We start from the raw sequence: 22,261 nt of genomic DNA, 5'->3' as shown, positions 1-22,261 counted from the left end.
GGTCGTGAATTATTGGTGGTGTATTGTTATACTTCAGAGACATACACCCTTATTTGCTGGACAGGAAAACTCGTTTCTAAAGGGTATCGATAATTTATGTTGAATTTATAATGATATGCACTAATTAAACCAGCGTATGGCATGCTGACGATAATGGTAGGAAACGGCGAAATAACTACAACAGAGTGGGGTTGGGGTGGGGGGTGGTGATAGTGCAATAAGTGGTAGGGGGGGTGATGGCACACTCCCCCACCTTGGGTCAAGTAGCTCAGCTGACACCCCCACTTATAAAATGTATGCAAATTAATATTAAAAATTTGACGGACGTTAATGCGGTCGGTTGTGTGTGTACGGTGGGTGGGTGGGGGGGGGGGGGGGGGGGGAAGAGGGGAGAAGAGAGAAGAGAGAAGCTGAATCTACAAGAGGCAATCTCAGTTTCTAAGATGACATTAACCAGTCACTAAGTAACACTAGGTAAACATTTCTTGGAATCTTTAAAATACATTTTTTTTAATTTTTAAGAAAACCTCCACCAAAGAATCCACAATCCACCTTTAGAGCGCTGACTTGTAATGTTGCAATCTGACATCAAGTGGAATCCCTCGTGCTTGATGAGTCAGATCATAAACATACACAGGTCGGTATGGGCACTTTATACTTTCGTAGAATCATGGGGGGGGGGGGGGGCTTAAATTTTCGGAGTTGGTGGGGGGGGGGGGTGAAGTTGAAGTATATATGTTGTAAGTTCTATTTCGCTGAAAGAAACTCCGATTTCTTGGTATAGGATGTCTTTGTCAAACGAAAAAAAAATTGTCTCTTCTACATTCCCCACCTACTCCCTCCTCCTCCCAAAAAAAAAATTGCAGACCGCCGAAATACGAAACCAAACCACGCTAGCTTCATGTCATGGCCTGACTGTCATTTCCGTGCCATAAATAGAATGCAGTACAAGCAACATCTTGGATAGCATGACCTCAGACACCCCCCCCCCCCCACACTCCCCCACCCCCACACTCAAACTTTCCCTCTGATGCAGTCAGTGTACGCCTGTCCAGTGTGTCAACTGGGTCAGTAGGTCAGCAGACTGCCATCGTCCGGCGCGTGCAAAAAAGGGTCGCCATGTCACCGGTGACAGCAGCAATAATTCTGGCAGCATCGTTAGCACTTCAGCCACGGCAAGGACTGTAGGGTTGTAGGACTGTAGGCCTTTAACGTGTTTTATCTGGACACATATGTATGCACAATCATACACCCACATAGGCCATATATATATAAATAAATAAATAAATATATATATATATATATATATATATATATATATATATATATATATATATATATATATATATATATATATATATATATAGATAGATAGATAGATAGATATATAGGCTACACTATGTATATGTGAGTTCAAGGTCAACTGGTCCTCCACTCACCATCAGACACAAAACAGAATAATCAACTTCTGCAGCTCGACAACCTACCATACTCATTAACCCCCTCCCTCCCCCCCCCCCATCGTCCCGTCCATCCTCTCCCTCCCCCCTTCTCCTTGAACCGATGACTACGTCCCAGTGGAATTCGAGATCTATCTCTCCGTTTGTGACGGGAGGTGTAAATAATGGCGAAGATTTCCCTTCTCTGTCCGACGATTGCGATTAATTCCAAAAAAAAAAAGTTCGGTATCAGGCGGTGATTAGTAAGTACAAATACACAACTAGTGTTATTGTGGCACGGACGGTTTTTAGTGTAGTCTCAGATCATAGGATTAATGTCTAGCATTTATCATATCATCTTTTCCGTTCGGCTTCAAGAAACGTTGGATACATGAAGTAGAGTTTATCTGTTTCTTCTTCTTTCTTTTCTTCTTCTTCGTTCTTAATTATTAGTGTTGAAGGGGATCGAGATTTATCTGCCAGTGGGTTCTCGAACACGAGACTTTGTTCGAATTTATCAACCATGAGCTTTTTGCCGACTCGACCACGCCTCCAACACAATTAAGCGGTACGTGTCAACTGGTTATGCGCCATTGAGGCCATTGACTCCGATTTCAGCCTGCTTTTCTTTTTGGATTTGCTTCCATAGCCTTTGTCCAACCAAATGTTTTATTTTTGGAGTTGTCTCTCCCAGCTAACGAGCCTCATCTGCCCGAGGGTTCGAACTCGAGACTCTTCAGTTTAGCAACCATGAGCTTTACCGACTCGACCACGCCGACCCCTTATCTGTTTCAATGAACTAGAAATGCACGAGTCAGCACCAGTGTTTCTTCCGGACTATTTTCTCTGAGGGATGGGGGGGGGGGGGGGGGCACTTTAAATTTTCGGTGGGGGGGGGGGCACTGTTAAAAGTATATATTTTCTATATGAAGAGATGCCTGGAAGAATATCTGGTCAGCAATAAGTTCGACCGACTTTGTTTTCTTTAACGTAAGTCAGGTACCCATCAGGACTGGGTAAAGCGCGGGGGCGTCCTACAGAACCGAACTCAAAACTTTCAGATCAGCAGTCGAATGCTCGACTATTCGACCACTTTGTTTCCAATATGTCTAACTCTGCAAGTAGAGATGTGTGTTTCTATTTATTTTTTGTAAAAAATTCGCTATTGCATATAAAAGATGGGTTTATTCAAGTTGACAATATCAACCTTTAATATACTATGTATAGTACACATTCAAGCTATACACGTCTCGAAATCTTTAAATGGCGTCAAGCGATTTTCAGCCCCACCCATGACGTCACACGTCATGACAAAACTCCAGAACCCCCCCCCCCCCCCCCACCCGCCTTCCAAACTGACGTCACAAAGTTCCAACTCTCTTCCCCCTCACCCATCCACGCCCCTTAAAATAAACAAAAATCTGGCATTCAATGTATTTTATCGATGTAACCACGTCACATATCCGTCACACCCCCCACCCCAAGTCACGTTTCTTAAACTCCCCGTCCCTTCCTACACGATAAGTATTAACCCTCCCTCCCCCTTTTAGTGTCCTTTCCATGGGACCCTTATAGCAGCGTAAGGCTCAATTAGCCTGCCCTATAGTAAATAGCATAATGCCCATGTGTACTAGCTGTAACCTATACAATCAGTGCCGGCGCCAGGTTATTTAGCGCCCTAGGCAAAGCTTATTAAAACGCCCCTTTTTCACACACATTAATTAATAAAACATATGTATGAGAAAAAAAACAATTAATTAAAGGTGACATATTAATTTATTATCAAATGCATAAATGTTATAAGTAGATATCAAAATCAAATTTTGCTTGCCTACTTCGTTGCAAAAGTTTGTACTAATTACTTTAATTCCAGTTTGCAAGCGTAATCACATTCTATTGAAATTGTCAACGAGTCTACTTTGTACTAACAGACATAGCCCCCCCCCCCCCCACCCCTTAGAAAATTTCAAATGTCCCCCCCCCCTCCCGGGAGAAAAAAAGTCTGTGGGAAAAAACCACTGAAAAAAAAATACACAGTTCTTTTAGTATTGAGCTCTCTGCAGACCTCCCAATGTGAGTTCCAGAACGGAACTTACCTGTTTTAAGTTTGACTGTCTTTAGATATAACTGTAAAATGTGTGGACGCATTTATTGCACAATCTCATACTAACATTAATTATTGCAATATACAACGGCTACTGGTGTATTTGTTTTTCTACTGGATAATGCTAAAAAAAACTAACAAGCTATTTTGTTTAGAACTTTTTCTCTATATAATTGCTACAATAGCAAATAGTAGCTTAAAGTTGTATTTATATTTAAGCGGTCAACCTAAGGTGCAGGAATTCGAAATGGATGAATTATCTCCCATTTGGAAATCCAAATACCAAAATTTTATTCAAGGGAAATAACTTTTTTTTAAAAATAGCTAAATTAACCAAGTGTAATTAAGACATACTTGAAAAGCACAATAAAAAGATCTAAATTTTATTACATAATAATTATAAAAATCTTTTGTGTTAGCTATGTAATCGTGGCAATAGAATATATTTTATCAATTGACTACTTAACTGTAGGTTTGGTTTAAAAGTCTAAATACGGTAGCTTTATTATAACATATTTCTTCTCAATCTTGATGACATACGCTTACATAGTGAATATATTTTAGATAATTAATTAAAAATTTTGGATCCCCTTAACAAAGGGACACCTTTCAAAAATCAAATTCGGGCAAATGTTAAATTACTGTTTTGACTCCGCAGCTAAGGGCGGAGCACAGTAAACCAAGCAGTCAAGAGAAACCGATTGTACACATTATTTTATTCTAGCTCTTATGCCATTTTATTTTCTCCCTTTGATTATTATATATGCAATTGATGTTCATGTCTTGGATGCTGTGTAAAACTATCAATTAAATTATTATTACTGATTTAAATGCTTAAAACAATTGAATTAATTAAAAAAATAAAAATAAATAAAAACTGTTTGAGGACTGTATAGATATAGATGTTTGAAAGGGAAGAATGTTTGCTTTGATGTGTCTCATTGTAATAACATAACTTTTCCGATTGCTTAAAATTTGTATAATTTTAATTCTCTGTAATCCCAAATTTATTTCAGCTCTTCTTAAAAACCCAAATTCCACCCCGTCCAGTCCCCCCGTCCCCTCAGCCCACCATGCCGGGGAAAAAAAAACATTGAGAACATATGTCCCCGGACGCCAACCTTAGGGGGCGCCAAAATGGGTTGGAAAAATAAATTGAAAGGTTGAGGGTGGTGCAAATCGAAAGTTTGAGGGGGGTGGGGGGTGCAAATCGAAATCTTGAGGGGGGGGGGTGCAAATCGAAAGTTTGAGGGTGGGGGGGGGGGGTGCAAATCGAAATTTTGAGGGGGGGGGGGGTGCAAATCGAAAAGTTTGTCACCGGGCGCCAGGTAGGGTCGCTACGCCTCTGTACTAAAGCGAACACACAACTGGCGCTGTAAATTACATGTCTGAGGCGGGAAAAAAAAAGAAAGAAAAAAAAGAAAAAAAAGGGCATATACATTGGTATAATTATTGGTTAAATATTTTAAAAATTATAATTTGAAAAATACAAAGTTTACGGTTAGTTATAAATTCCAGCCTATATAATATTATAGTGGTAATATAGATTCCTAAAAAAAACTAAAGATTTTTCAGCTAGAAAACGCCTACCTTTCTTTGTAGTGTGTTCCGTCCTGATTTGAAATCATCTAACTTACGATAAACTCGACTACTCGATATACTCTACTACATTTACAAACTTCGATATCTAAACATAACTAGACTCGATGCTCCAGAACTACGACACCAACTCGCTTAACTTCACCAAGCTCTACAAACGATACCCCCAATCAACAACGATTTCACTGGACCTACTACTATACGTTAACAGTCAACACAATTCGATACCTTAATACCACAAGACTCGATATTCCCGAACTCCAGAACTACGATACCTCATCACCCACGTTTTCATTTCTTTACTACCAATCAGATTCCACTAGACCTACAACTACACAACAGCCAAATAAAACATTACGACACTTTAACACTTCGATAGTTTATACCTAAGAAACCGTAACAGCAAGAGCCTTCCGCCGTTACTCCCAAATCTAAACGATTCATCAAAACTTATCAAACATGTACAATACTTTGAAAATCCCGTCTATACACCAGAACAGATTTCTAATTCAAAGTCAGATAAAACGAGACTTAAAAACCAACATTGCACGTGTTTTGGAAAGCCCGTCATGCGCTGGAGCGATCACTAAATCAACATTAAAATTAGATAACCGTTTGAAAAAACAATGAAATGTTCGAAATTTAAATTACGAGCTTATTCAATCGTTTCTACATCAATTATGTGACACCAAAATAAAAAGGCAAAGTGGCTGGTAAAAAGCGCACCGACCTTTCCAAATAGGGAGGTGGGGTTGCATTTTTACCATGGCGGATTAACATAGGCGACCTAAATTTGGGGTGGGGGTGCAAAATTGATAGTTCGTCATGGGCGCCGAAATAGATCGCTACTCCTTTGTATATTACGATCTATAGTTTATAAAATATAATCAAAGTTATGAATTACTAGGTACTTTATGATAACAGCGATTAAACTTTTGCGCCCTCTTGGGATGGCGCCCTAGGCGATCGCCTAGTTCGCCTTATAGGTAGCGCCGGCCCTGTATACAATATTAGCATGAAAGCCAGATGATCCAATGTTAATTATTTTTGTATGTTCATTGTGATAATTATTGGCAGGAGGGTTTAAAATAATCCAAGGTTGACATAAAAAATTTAACTACAAGTACAGCTGATATTGTGCAACTGCGTGGTCGGGTGGTAGAGCATGCAACTGCTAACCAGAAAGTCTCGAGTTCGAATCCCGGGTTCTTGTCCGTAGAATGCCCCCGAGTCCATTCAGCTCTGATAGGTACCTGACTCACATTAGGGAAAGTAAATGCGGAAGGGCATAGTGCTGATCACACTATCCCTTCATATACCAAGGTCGCTGAAACAGGTGAACTCTACGTCACTTGCTCCATGAGATCATCAGATTCGAAATGGTAGGCCTACTCTTTTTTTAACACGTTTTTAACACGTTTTTATTAACTCAGCTTCACGTTTGTGTGTTTGTTGTTAAAATTGACATCGAAAATTAGCCCACTTCTGATTGCTCTATAGATCTGAAATTTGGCATGCAGGTTACTTTCGCCTAACAATTTCAGATGCAATCATAAAAACTAGCAATTAGAGACCGTAATTAGCTTAATTTAATTACGCCCCAAGGACCATAAAATTGAGGACATGATTTCTAAAGATACCGACAAGACTGGAGGCTTATTGACACAGTTACTTCGGCCCCAATCGATGTGAGCGCGCTGGCCGTGATCGTATAGTGGTTAGTACTTCGCGTTGTGGCCGCGACAACCCAGGTTCGAATCCTGGTCGCTCAAGATTTTTTTAGTCCGTGTCAATTCATACTTAATCAAGTTATTAGATAAAGTAGAAAATAAACTATATAAAAAACTTTTTTAAAAACCACGTTTTTCATGTGTAGCAACGGACTAAAAAGGAGAAAATAAAATACTTAAAAAAAACTTTTTAAAAAACCACGTTTTTCTTGTGGACTAAAAAGTAGAAAATAACTATTTACATACATTTGATGACAAAAAACGTGGGTCGGGCAGATGGGTCGGGAAATTTGATGGTGAACGTACCCACGTTTTTTGTCATCAAATGTATGTAAATAGTTATTCTTAACTCAGCTTCGCGTTTGTTTGTTTGTTTGTTGTTAAAATTGACATCGAAAGACCACTTCTGATTGCTCTAGAGATCTGAAATTTGGCATGCAGGCTACTTTCGCCTAACAATTTCAGATGCAATCATAAAAACTAGCAATTAGAGACCGTAATTAGCTTAATTTAATTACGCCCCAAGGACCATAAAATTGAGGACATGATTTCTAAAGATACCGACAAGACTGAAGGCCTATTGACACAGTTACTTCGGCCCCAATCGATGTGAGCGCGCTGGCCGTGATCGTATAGTGGTTAGTACTTCGCGTTGTGGCCGCGACAACCCAGGTTCGAATCCTGGTCGCTCAAGATTTTTAGTCCGTGTATTTATAAACACTTAGTCAAGTCATACTTAATCAAGTCATTGGATAAAGTAGAAAATAAACTTTATAAAAAACTTTTTAAAAAAAACCACGTTTTTCATGTGTAGCAACGGACTAAAAAGGAGAAAATAAAATACTTAAAAAAACTTAAAAAAAAAACACGTTTTTCTTGTGGACTAAAAAGTAGAAAATAACTATTTACATACATTTGATGACAAAAAACGTGGGTCGGGCAGATGGGTCGGGAAATTTGATGGTGAACGTACCCACGTTTTTTGTCATCAAATGTATGTAAATAGTTATTTTCTACTTTTTAGTCCACAAGAAAAACGTGGTTTTTTAAAAAGTTTTTTTAAGTATTTTATTTTTTACACCTGATATCACAACTCAACACCTGACATAAACACCGGCCAAAACGTGTGTCGGAAGTTTTTACGAATACACTTCCCTAAATGCCGTTTGTCCAAATGGGACAAATTCCCGAGAGGACCATTTGCCCGAACTGACAATCCGGAACATTTTCATTCGGGAAACGGCATTCCGACAAGCGTCTATCGACATTCCAACAAGCGTCTATCGAATGTCTATTTTATGTTATAAAACACCTGAAATTACCAGGTCCAGACATCATAATAAATGTCTGCCGTTTAGTTTTCAAACACCTGACAAAAATTAAATAACACCTAAAAAATAGATACCTAATGCAAGATTTTAAAAATAGGGGCAGAGTATCTCAATCATCGAGAAATTGTTCAGTCTAGACATACAATTTTCTTTGATTAAAGAACACTTTAACTAGTCCTTAGTTTCACTTTAATTAATTAATGAAATAATCAATACATTTAAAAGCATTCTTAATACCTGTATAATAATTAGGTTTTTTTAATGCATAATAAAATAAACATGCCATACTTTTAAAAGATCATCAAGTTTTCAGAATTTGTTTCCACCCAGGATGTGGAGGTAGGGGGGTTATGGTTGCCCGTTTATAACCCCCCCCACCCTTCTCTCCACAACACTGCTGGGCCCAAGAGAAAACCACTACCCATACATCTTTATTGGAGTAGTTGCAATGTGTTTGTGTCACTTTAAACAAATTTGACTGGAGCAAAGATGACTGTGTAGTTTCCCAGAAGTCAGCTTGTTAGAGTATGACGCCTGGTCCCTTTACACTATCGTCATACATTTTTTTTGACTCCTCTTGCAGTAGCTCTAATGTTGACGAAAAAAACGTCCATGTCTTCATCTTTGTTATTTTGTCTTTATTCGAAGAATATTTATGACACTTTATGTCCCCATAACATTTCCCTCCCCCCTCCCCCCCCCCTCCCGAAATTTTTTTACCGCCCCCCCCCCCCCCCGAGCAAAATAAAATTTATATAATTTATATAGAAAATATATACTGTTAACAGTGTCCGCCACCCCCCCCCCCCCCCGAAAATTTTAAGTGCCTCCCCCCCCCCCCCCCGGAGAAAAAAGTCTGGAAGAAACACTGCAATTAATATTTCACCCCCTCAGTTTAAATTTTCTAACTTTAGATACAATCACACTCTAATTAGGTCATCGAACACTAACTACCCCCAAATACCTCGCGTATGACGTCACCACCACCCGCTACACTTACGTCATCTACCATCCTGTCAGACACACACACAAAAAATAAACATCACATAAATAACTTCTGTATGAATAGAATATCTCCGCAACTAAAACAGGTCACACTTTTTAACAACACCCACAAACCTGCATTTAAAAAACTAAAAATTCTCACGTCTCCAAGTGATCTAATTCTCTAAAACATTTATCCAGCCGGTGGATCAATCTGGCTTCACCTGTAACCCTATCATTACGTACACAGACGTAACGCGAATAATTTTTTTTTTCTTTACCTGTAAGAAAATCTTTGTGATCTAGCTTAGAAGATAATCACGAATCGATTGAAACGGTAGACTCAATACGGCAGCAACAATTGTCTCGCGACACTATAAATAGATTATAAACAAAGAAATGATATTCGATGTGTGTGATTGTGACTGAAATAAGTTGGTCTAGTTATTAGGAAAACGTTTTTTTTTTAATGTTGTGGATTAGTGGATGACTGAGGATACACATGGATGAGATTACAGTGGTGAAGGGTGGGTGGTGTGTAAATGTAAACACACAGAGGGAGGGGTTCTGTGTTTCTTTTAGACTTTTTTCTCGGGGGGGGGGGGGGGGGCGCCGGGGGGGGGGACTTGATATTTTCGAGGGACCAAATTTTCAAGGGGGGGGGGCGGACACTGGTAAAGGTATATAATTTTTATATAGATTCCATTTACTTCGGAGGGGGGGGGGGTAGCGGTAAACTTTCTTCGGGGGGGGGGGGGGAAGGGGGGGGGGGGGCTCCGCCCCGGAGTGATGCCTGGAAGAAACTCTGGTTGGATGCTTTGGAGAGAGAGAAAACAGTGTTTCTTGAATCGGATACGTATCGAGAACCGCTGATCACACGAGTATGCAGATCTATTAAAAACTAAAATAGAACGCGACTAAATATGTCAATATATCTCCTAGGGTGGGATGGTGGTAGGGGGGGGGGAAGATGTGCTCAGCAGCACGTACGCCGCCCCCTCCCCGTCCGAAATTGCAACAATTATAATTTAAATAGAAAACATATGTTAACTATATCCGCCCTTCTACAGGGAACTCTCAAGAGCTCCCCCTCCCCCGGAGAAAAATGTCTTAAAGAAACCCTGGTAAGAAACATGGAGGGGGGGGGGGGAAGATGGAATGTGAAGTATTATTGATTAGTATTATTGATTTTATATTTCTTAAACTTAAAAGAATGAATCAAATGTATGCTATTTAAAAAAAAAGAATTATAGTTATTTTACTGGTGTGAGTGAAAATGTAAAACTTTTTGCGGATGAGGGGGGGGGGGGTGATATTTGTGACGATGTGTGACGACAAAGGGTTGGGCTGGAGAAAAAAAATATGCACGTTGTATGCCGAGGTCACTGAAACAGATGAACTCTACTTCATCTGCCCCATGTCTCCTAGGCTCAAACGGGAAAAGACGATGGTAGCGTGATGTAATTTATGGCAGACCACTTATCTATGTCGATGTTTGACTGCCTAAAGAGGACGAAATGTAGTAGCTGAGAGGGGGGGGGGGGGGTCCATCGAACAATCTTGCACCCTCTTCCATTGACGAAGGAGTATTGAACGGATACGTTTTGCGAACCTGCGATCACACGGTTGTACAGATATATTAGAACTAAAATAGAACGCGACTATGTCAATACGTTGCTTAAAATAGATTTAACCCAGTCTATATCTTGATTCAGTTATTAAACATATAGAAACCAAAATGTTATTGGAGTTATGGTTAGCCAAAATGTAACTTTCCGATTATACATTTACTTGTAGAAGTTTTAATAATCCTTTTTACAGAGAAATAATTGACTTTTTCGGTTTTATGTTTGGGTTTTCCTAGACTAGTAGGTTTTTTTCTTAATCTTCTTACCATAAACTCAGCCAGAAGTACAAGCGTTCAATATTCTTCTAATGTGAATGTCCTATCGCTAACATTGAGCTTAAACATTGGGCACTATAAATGGACAAGGAGTAGGGACAGGGGCGGGCTAGGATAGGAGTGAGAAGTAGATGCAGTGTTATCGTTCTTGATACTTTTTTATTTTATATATTTATTTGTGTATGAATTGTTTTATTTATTGTTTGTTTTGAAAGCGATAATGAAAAAAAAACAAGATGGCGACCATACGGACGACAAAGAGACCTGCTCACGATTCACGTTCAAGCTCAAAAGTTCATTGACTCGGTGTTGGGGTGAGTACACCAGTTTGTTACTCACTACGTCAGCTAGCTGAGGCTGAAGCAGATGTGTTCGTTTCCACACGCAGTTGTAGTCTTTGGGTTAAAAATGTTTTGTTTTTAAATAAAGATCCACGAACTTTTCCTGTAGACCAAATGTGCAGTGTGTTTATGTTTTATTTCACAGCTTATTTAGGTAGGGACCTGCAACCTTTATTGTACTTAATTTCACCGGCAGCGGGGTGGTCCGTGACCATAGACTGGTTGACCGAGTGCCAGTGACCTTCACCTTACTGGTTCAAGTGCCAGTGACTTTCACTTGAATAGTCATGGTCCTGGTGCTATTGACATTCACCTTACTGGTCCAATCGTCCATGACTTGTTCTTGAATGGCCGTGGTCCCTGTGTTTCTTCCAGACTTTTTTTCTCCGGGGGTCACTTGAAATTTTCGGGTGGGGGGGGGGGGGGGCGGACACTGATTTAAGTATATATGTTCTATATAAATTCCATTTTGTTCGGGGGGGGGGGGGCGGTAGACTGTCTTTGGGAGGGGGGGGGGGGCTCAGCCCCGAAGAGATGCCTGGAAGAAACCCTGCATGGTCCTCGTGACCGGTCTATGCTCTAGGCCTTCACCTGAATAACCATGTTGCTTGTGACCTTCACCTTAACGGTCCAGTCGTCCGTGACTTGCTCTTGAGTGATCATGGTTCTCGTCACCATCTCCATACATGTCTAAGTGCCGTGGCCTTCACCTGAATAGTCAAGGTCATGGTGCACGTGGCCTTCACCTAACTGACCCCAAATGCTGAGACCTTCACCTAATTGGTCAAAAAGCCCGTCACTTTCAAATAAAGGGCCAAAGCGTCCATGACCTTTGTCCGACAGGCTAAGTGCACACGCCCTTTAATTGTCTCCCTTGAAAAAAAACCCACAAAACAATATCTCAGGTTATGAAAAATACAAGACGAATCGTGCTGAAACTAATTTACCTCGCCCCCAACAGCATCAAAACCGACCATCTTAAACTCGACCACTCCACTAACTTTATCATCACGATATTACCCTTTAAACAAAACAAAACAAAAAACCCAAACCAACAGCCCCATTCATTAGGTTCTCAAAACCTTTTCCCCCAACGTCTTCGCGTTCTAAATTCGGGTCATGTCTACAAGCTTAGAGGTTATTATCTTAGTATTTAAATCTTATCGTCTAAAAATAGATCGTCACGTACGCCGTGGATAAATTGATAAGTCGTGCGCCGTGGGCGGAGGAAGACATATTCCCCGTGTCCAACCAATGCGGCATCATTTCCGGTTCCAGATATTTTATTCTCTGTAAGAATGGGGATCAATTTTCGTCGAGACTAGTTTTTTTAAGCCCCTTTCAAATCCTGTAATATTTGTGCCACATTCAGTTACATGGGTGCTCCATATATTAGGCTGGAAATAAGTTGGGACACCCCATATATAGAACATATCGCCGAAAATTTTAGAGTTGAATTTATTTATACATTTTCGCAATTTGTAACTGTTTTATTTTAATGATAAATTTTTGATTTTCGACTTGCCTAGAACTGCTGGGTTATGGACTTATATTATGAAAAGTCTAGTTGAGAACTTAAAAAAAAAGCATCTAAAAAGTATTTTATGGCACACACAAAAATAAACAAAACAAACATTAATACTCTATAGAAACCGCGAGTATTAATTATTCTTACAAAACATTCAACAATACCAGGCGAATTTACCCAAGGTTTGAAAAAAAAAGCTTTTTTTTCTTACATTAAACAGTGGCGTAGCGACTTATTCCGGCGCCCGGGGCGCACTATCAATTTTTCATCCCTCCCTCCCATTTTGTATGTAGTTATTCCTGTCTATGAAAAATCTCCCCTCCTTTGACTGTGGATAATTCGATAGTTCAGCTTAAAAAAGCTTTTAAATTAATTTTTTTCTTCCCCGTTTGGCGCCCCCTTGGGGTCGGACCCAGGGCTGCCGCCCCATCAGGCTTCCCCTAGCTACGCCACTGACACTAAACTAGTTTCCCAGTGAAAAATAGCAAGTCTAAACGCTTTAATGCACAGTTTTTACACAGATCCTCGCGTCCATATGTACAATAAATTTTATGAGCGTGTATCTGTATTAAATGATATCAGCATAAGAGTATCCAAGACATCTTCACATGTGTATGTTTGAACAAGTGTAGGCACACAGTACATCTGTACAAGGCTATGTTTGTACAAGTTTAGGCACTCTCAGTACATCTGTACAAGTATAGGTACTTATTACATCTGTACACGTGTAGGCACTCAGTACAAGATTAAATACTCAGTACATCTGTACAAGTGTATGTTTGTACTAGTTTAGGCACTCAGTACATCTGTACAAGTATAGGTACTTATTACATCTGTACACGTGTAGGCACTCAGTACAAGATTAAATACTCAGTACATCTGTACAAGTTTAAGTACGCATTACATAAGTAGCCTACACTTGATATCCCTATATTATATCGCCTCAATTGTACACCATACATCTGTAAAATATACGCCTATCTTTATACACATCTCAATAAGTGTTAAAGTTTAAAACTGTACATAAGTACTCACGTGCATGTCACGTATCACATGTGTACACATTGTTACGACCCCAAGTGAACTTTACCTGGGTTTGGTCCCATCGAGGAGGGCCAGGTAATTAAAATGAAATGCTTAGGCATGTTAATGCACTGGCCAGCACAGGCCGTGAGAACCTTTGGGCCGTGACGGCCACACCGGATTGGTTACCACGCTGTGGGCGATGCATACCTGGTGTCTTGGGGTCCGAGCTATTAACGTGGCCAAGAACTCGTGATTTACGGTTGGGAAAACCTGCCAGATCGCACAGGGCCGAGATGGACGGTCATGTCCTGACCTGACCTGGGGGTCAGGCTCGATTAACAAGGTTCCCACGCTAGCGAGGGACGACTTGAGTACTTTAGGAGGGTAGACCGGAGACTAGGAAACACTCTCTCGACAGACACTCGGGACACACACACGGAGACGGACGGACGTCTCAGATAGCTAGGCTTAGAGGAGACAGACATGGGGTCGTCTCTGTGAGCTAGTGGAAAGCCACGACATGTTTTAGACTTAGGCTAGGCTAGACGGTTAGGGACAAGTAGGGTAGTCGTACTAAGTACTTTAGTTGTAGATAGTTGTGTATTTTTCCTATTGTGTTCCATGTGGTGGCGGGTTAATGTTAGATGTTGTATTTTGTGGCGAATAAATAGAGATTACTGAAGTTGGCTTTTATTTATTTTTATTTTCTTCTTCTTGTTTACGATCCCCTGACTAGTTCGAAAGGATTAGAGAAACAGGGGGTGCGTAACAATTGGTGGCTAGAGTCCGGGATAGGACAGACAACGAGTTGAATAGTTTCTTTTGATGCCATTTTCAGTTGGGGGCTCACGAGCTTGTGTTTTAGTTTTAAGTTTTAGGAGTAGTGAGAGTAAAGTTGTTCACGGAATCAGGAGAGTTTTCCAAACATTGAGTAAGTAGCGAGCTTATCACCTTTGTATTGACACTGAGTTTATTTTGCTTGATTTTTATGTTGGTCCAGTAGAGCTGGAATTTTTTTTGTTGATTCAGTATAGCTGGAGGGATTAATGCCCAGTATACTTGAATGTTTTTTGTGTGGTCCAGTGGAACTGGAGTGTTCGGGTTTATTCAGTACAGCTGGAGGGTCATTCCCAGGTACGTGAATAAATTCGTAATTTTTTGTTTGGTTTGCTCAGTATAGCTGGAGGGTCAATTCCCAGTATACGTGAGTAAATCGTTTGTGATCCAGTGTAGCTGGATATTTGAGTTTGGTTGGCCCAGTATAGCTGGTGTCTACCTATTTTAAGTGTCAAAGGTGATAGCCCTACTTGTAACGTTTAAGTTAAGGTTTTTGTTGTGAGCCACATTTTCTTAGTTAACCGCCACCATTTAGCTTGATAAGTTCCGTAAGTGTGAATCATGGACGTAATGAGTTTTATTGAGTGTCCAACTCTAGAAGTTTTAGACAGGTTTTGTCGCGTAGAGTTATTGCGTCTAGTTGAGGAGCTAGGACTAGAGGTTGATGTCTCGGATAGAGATAGAGTTCTACGTGATCATATTTGTGTTGAGTTGGTAAATACAGGTAGATTAGAGGAGGAGTGTCTAGACTCTATAGAATATTATGAGATGGGACGTATTAGAGTAGAAGAAATTGAGAGAAAGTTTCAAGCTAAGTTGTTAGAGATCGCGAGAGAAAAAGAGGAGAAGTTGTTAGAGATTAGGAGGGATATATTCATGTCAGAATCTTGGAAAGAAATTAACATTAAAAGTTTAGAGAAACTGTTCGGACATGAAGTGAAACTATTAGAGATCAGGAGGGAACGGGATTTACTTAGGCTATGGGAGGAGGCGCATCTTAGTGGATTGTTTGACTTTCCAGAATCTGTCTCTGTTTTCTCTCAGGCCAGTGTAGTAGTTTCCGAGGATCGGTATAGAGATGAAGATAGTTTGTTGTCTGATAGAGTAGGTAGTGAGTTTTGTCAGTCTCAGACTAAGGCTGCCACTAGCTTTGGCTCAGTCCCTGAAGTCGACTCTAACCTAGCACAACCAGCACATACGTCAAAACGTGCTGATAGCTTACGAGTCGAGAGTTGTGTGCCGACAAGTACTGAAGGCAGTCAGCAAGTTATTGGTTTAGATAAAATAACGGCAACCACTCTGATGTTGACCAGTCATGAAAAGGGGCTGTCAATATCTGACCCAGTGGATATAACCACCGATGATACCACGGCGAACACTCTGATATTGGCCAGTCATGAAAAGGGGCAGTCAATATCAGAACCAGTGGTTACAACCACCGCTGAAATCACGGTAACCACCGAGAGAGTGAATACCCATGAGAACAGGCTGTCCTCGTCTGAACCTGAACCAGTAACTGCATCTGATCAAGACCTTACTACTTGTCATCTTGATGGCGTCATGACCTTAACTGGAGGTCATGTGAATGGTGACCTACACCTTCAGTTAGACGAGTCAACGAATCTTCTGCCAGCCTCGGTAACAGACGAAATTGTTACCCATTGTCTTGGAGGTGAGCCTAACACGGGCTGTCCTCCCATTATCACAGCAGTGTTTAATTTCTCCCCGACCAAGTCCAGCAACCTGGAGGCCATGACCTCACCTGGAGGTCACGTGGATGGTGTTTTACATCCAGAGATCGAGGAGACGGTGAATCTTTTGTCCGCGTCGGCGACGAGCCAAGTCATTATCTCTTGTTTTGGAGTTGAGCCTAACTCAGGCTTCCCTCCCCTTATCTCGGAGCTGATTTATTGTTCTTTGACCGACCCGGGGAAGATCGGTAATGTGACCTCAGCGGGTCACACTTCTCCCGTCAACCGAGAATGTGTACATGTGAGCGCATATCACCTCACTTTCACAGAGACGGGGCGTGAAATCGACCTCTCTTTGTGCGGCTCGGTGTATTTGTTGTGGGCGGATAATATCTCCCTCACTAAAATTGTGCTGCGACGTTACAAAGTTCGGCTAAAGATTTATATTTACGGACTCATGATGACCCGCAAGACGGAAACATAATGACAATGTGTACCTTTGTGTTTCAAACCTGTTATAGAACTGTTTCCTATATTGACTGTTTCATGTTTTCCCAGGATGCAAGTGTTCTAATCAAAATGAACTGTTTTCAGGCTTAAAGAATGTACCCTTTTACATGTCTTGTTTGAAAAAAATATTTGTTATTGATGTTTTACATGCTGTTGAATTCGTGACAGTTTTTAATTGTATTGACAAGTTTTGTTGACTGATGACGTAACTATCAGTTAAACGAAGACTGTTGGTTTTCAATCTTAGCATTATTTGCGACAGTGGCACATGTGTTGCAGATTTGCTGTTTTAATTACTTTGATGTCTATGTTTGATGACATTGTGTTTGGGGTATTTAGTCAAACTTGTTATTGTGACTAAATCATCCACGTTTCTTATCTTTTTAGTAATGATTATGTTAAATGGATTTAGTCCCATTTAGGTTTATTCTGGGACTTTTGAGGAATTGTGAGATTGGTATGGTTGTCTAGTAAGAGATGTTCAATTAATTCACCATGTGGTGGCGAATTAATTTCTTGAAGGGTGGGGGTGTTACGACCCCAAGTGAACTTTACCTGGGTTTGGTCCCATCGAGGAGGGCCAGGTAATTAAAATGAAATGCTTAGGCATGTTAATGCACTGGCCAGCACAGGCCGTGAGAACCTTTGGGCCGTGACGGCCACACCGGATTGGTTACCACGCTGTGGGCGATGCATACCTGGTGTCTTGGGGTCCGAGCTATTAACGTGGCCAAGAACTCGTGATTTACGGTTGGGAAAACCTGCCAGATCGCACAGGGCCGAGATGGACGGTCATGTCCTGACCTGACCTGGGGGTCAGGCTCGATTAACAAGGTTCCCACGCTAGCGAGGGACGACTTGAGTACTTTAGGAGGGTAGACCGGAGACTAGGAAACACTCTCTCGACAGACACTCGGGACACACACACGGAGACGGACGGACGTCTCAGATAGCTAGGCTTAGAGGAGACAGACATGGGGTCGTCTCTGTGAGCTAGTGGAAAGCCACGACATGTTTTAGACTTAGGCTAGGCTAGACGGTTAGGGACAAGTAGGGTAGTCGTACTAAGTACTTTAGTTGTAGATAGTTGTGTATTTTTCCTATTGTGTTCCATGTGGTGGCGGGTTAATGTTAGATGTTGTATTTTGTGGCGAATAAATAGAGATTACTGAAGTTGGCTTTTATTTATTTTTATTTTCTTCTTCTTGTTTACGATCCCCTGACTAGTTCGAAAGGATTAGAGAAACAGGGGGTGCGTAACAACATGTACACGTCATGTACATGTGTATGCGCGTGTCTCAGGGCTCACTGACGTCATAAAGCCTATTATCCTCCAGTACTCCCACACCCATAAGTCGAATCTATTTATAGCTTACATCCCACTGCCCGCCTATTTGGTTATTAATTATTCACGTCCCTGTGAGAATAGCGCGAGAACTCCCAGTCCCTTGCGGTTTTTTGCGAGACTTTACCTAACACAATTAGCTTTTTCATAGGATGACTTTAAAAAAAAAAAAATTCAATATCTGCGTAGCTGGCTTTGTCTTATACATTTGTGTTAAATATAAACTGAAGATTTGTGAATGGAAGGATTGTATGACAGTTGTGAATGAAATGGAATGAACATTTAACTCTGAAGATAGTTTTTTGTTGTCATTATTGTTACGTTTAAAACAGTATTCTGTTTTGAGTTCGCTTTAAAAGATCATTAAATTTTTTTTAACTTTTTTTTTTTATCAACATTTTGAAACCTAAATGTCCATGTTACCACAAAAAGCATAGTGCTGACCACACTATCTTTTATATGCCTAGGTCACAGAAACAGGTGAACTCTACTTCACCTGCAACACGAACCGTCAGGTTCGATAAGAAAACTTTACTTTTTACCACAATAAAGATCAAGGAAATATTCTATAACACAGAAATGGGATACTTTTTACCAACCGATTACCCCTACCTTTTGATAAATGGTTGCAATAATAATTCAAGTTCAACCTTATTTTGTTACGTCTGGAAGTTGGTTTTATATTTATAGAGCTAGCTTGTGCATTGTATGTGTGGAAAATATTTTTTTTAGGGAATATTTTTTTAGGGTATGTAAGTGGTTGTCTCTCTCTCGTTTAAAATTGTAAATATTGTTAGCCAGAGAGTAATATACATTTTCGAACTGAATTGTTTTGAATATGGTTCTCATTGATCACAAAAATGCAACCGTATTTTGTTTCCGGGCCTCGCTTCAAGATTTTAAAATAACAGTTTAACATTTTTAAAATTACAGTTATAAATTCTTTCAACAATAATAAAATTAAATTAAGTACAGTTATGCCTAATCTATCAACAATACTAAATACTAAATTGATATTGTAACAACGTTTACTGCTTCGATTAAAAAACTCTACGCTTCTTTAAATATAATCAGAATTTAACGTAAGCTATATTTTCTTTTAAGCTAGCATACATCTTGTAATTTATCATTGTAATTGTTTATAATTTTAAATAACAATAGTAACTGATTCTACTTTTTTTTTTACGGATTTAAGAACAATTTGGTTAGAAAATTCTTAGCTGGCAAGTACGAAAACGAGAAGTTTGTGACGTACTTACAAGGCCTATTACTCCGGTGAAGGATCAGTTTACCTGGACCAGTGGTTTAATTAACAAGCCTGTAGCGGAATAACATTAGGTTTCGTATTGAAGGAGATTTGTTTTAGTTCTTGTGTTCATTCAGGTTTTGGCCCGTTCATTGATTGTTTAACTAAAACGGCACGTAATGATGATAATAAAACGAATTTTTTTTTATATTCTAAAAAATATTTTTTTAGTATCAATTAAACTATATACATTTTTATTTATTTTTACTTATTTAAAACCCCTGACCTAACCTGTTGCATTTTTATAGCAAGCGATTTTACAGGAGTTTTTTTTTTATATTTAAGGAAACAAAATGTTTGTAACAATAACAACTCGACAGGAAACCAATCACTGATTGTAATGAACTGAAATTGTCTACTAATTAAGTACTTAATTAAGCTAGTAGTTTCCTACATTATCTAGAGTAAAATGAAAATTTTAATTATCTACATATTAAAAAAAGTATTCACAAACTCTGACAAGACTTTTAATCTCAATGTTTAACATAAAAATACAACAAGGACATGTTTTTGTATTTTTTATTATTGAATATCTCTGTATTTTAACTACTTTTACGGAGGTTGTTTCCCATTTTAAATTTTTTTTTATTATTGAATGTAAGGTTGTTTCCCTTGCTAGTTTTAAATTTGTGAATGGAAAGGAACTGGCACAAATTAATATCAATTTTAAACATTAAAAAAATAGCAATGTGTATTAATTTATCTTTAAAGCGGGTAAAAGTTCTCAAAAAAAGTATTCGTACATGTACAGAAAAATACGCCCAATACGTTTACTAGCTAAGTTCATGAATGATAAAGTTAAATTCTCTTCTTACGTTCTAATTGATAAATCTCGAGGGGGGATACAAAGATGAAAACGTGCTAATTATAAAGTAAACAATGGTAGATTCTTCCAGGTCTCGTCTCCAGGTCTTTCTTGTTCATACCAGCCTCTCTTAACAGATCAGCTTCTCTTAACATACCAGCCTCTGTCAACATATCAGCCTCTCTCAACAGACCAGCCTCTCAACATATCAGTCTCTCTCAACAGACCAGCCTCTCAACATATCAGTCTCTCTCAACAGACCAGCCTTACCATACAAGACACAGCATCTCTCAACAGACCAGTCGTAACATTAAGGCACCAGTAACTCACAAGAGACCAGTCTCTCTCAGCAGACCAATCGTAATATACAAAACACCAATCTCTCTCAACTGACCAATCTTACCCTCCAAGATACCAGCCTCTCTCAACAGACCATTCTTACCATACAAGACACCAGCCTTTCTCAACAGATCAGTCGTAACATACAATAGACCAGCCTCACATAAGAGACAATAGACACCAACCTCTCAAAAAGACCAGCCTTACCATACAAGAGACCAGCCGATCTCAAAAGACCAGTCAGACCTATCAAGAATTCAAAGCGACAGATATTCGTGCACTGCAGTACAAGCCTGATGCCACTGTCTACTTCAAAGTGAATTAGCAGATAGCTGGCAATTGCTAAGCTAGGGTCGTAAGATTATGATCTCATCTGTAGCCCCTGTCAAGTTGTACAAGAGCAGAAAAAAAAGATAAAAGCTGTCATATTTGAGCACCTAAAAGCAAGTCATAAACACACCTTTGTATGATGATTTCCCTGATTTTAAAAATATGTTGCCATTTTAATTTTTCTTTATGTGACGTTTATTCAAAGAATAGATTTGAAAAATAAACACTTTTTTATGTGTTACATTTTTGTAAAATAAGTAAACATTAAGTCATTATTAATGTGATTAATGTGATTAATGTGTTATGTCTCATTCATAATATATCTGACAATAAGGTTTCTGTTTTTACTATTATCATTCTACAAACCCAGCACCCACCAGATTTAGTAAAATAAACTGTGAGAATAGAAAGATGTAATAAATAAAGCATAACCTTCAACAGTTAACAAGTCTAGTGCTAAATACAGACATAATGAATACAGTCGAAAGCGATAAAGCCGTACTAAAACATCTCTACTAAAAATTAAACTGACCCCATAATGTAGAATAAACTCAAATAATTAAAATATGAGCCCAAAACTATAATCTAAATATTATGAAGTGTTAAATATAACTTAAAAACATAAACATAACTAAATCGGCGCGCGCACAGATAGACGGTTTGCACCGAGAATTTTAGACCGAGCAAAGCGTCTATCTTTTTAAACCTGCTATAATTTTGTAAATATCAATAAAACCCATTTTAAAACGCTACAGTATAGTCGGTATAGAGTTTCTTCGGAGATATCTTTAAAAAAAATTAGTATTAGAGCGATCGAGAAGGAAATAATCAGTTTTTTGTCTCTCCTGTAAAATTTACATTTTCGGAGTTAGACGGTTTGCGACCGAGACCATCGATATAGTGTGTGTGTGTGTGTGTGTGTGTGTGTGTGTGTGTGTGTGTGTGAATGCATGTATGTGTGTCTGTGTGTCTAGCTACAAGGCATCAAAAGAGCTAAATTTCAATCGAAATGATGATCTGCTGACCTTGCGATCATATCCCTATTAATGACGTGTTTGACCTTGACCTTATACCATACTGATGACGTATTAGAACCTTGTGATTTAATCCCAG

This window comes from Physella acuta, unplaced genomic scaffold, assembly GCF_028476545.2.
Source record: "Physella acuta isolate Inbredline_101_S28 unplaced genomic scaffold, ASM2847654v3 ptg000917l, whole genome shotgun sequence".
In the NCBI taxonomy this organism is placed as follows: Eukaryota; Metazoa; Mollusca; class Gastropoda; family Physidae; genus Physella; species Physella acuta.
The sequence above is the reverse complement of the archived record's forward strand: the minus strand, read 5'-3'. Positions refer to the sequence as shown.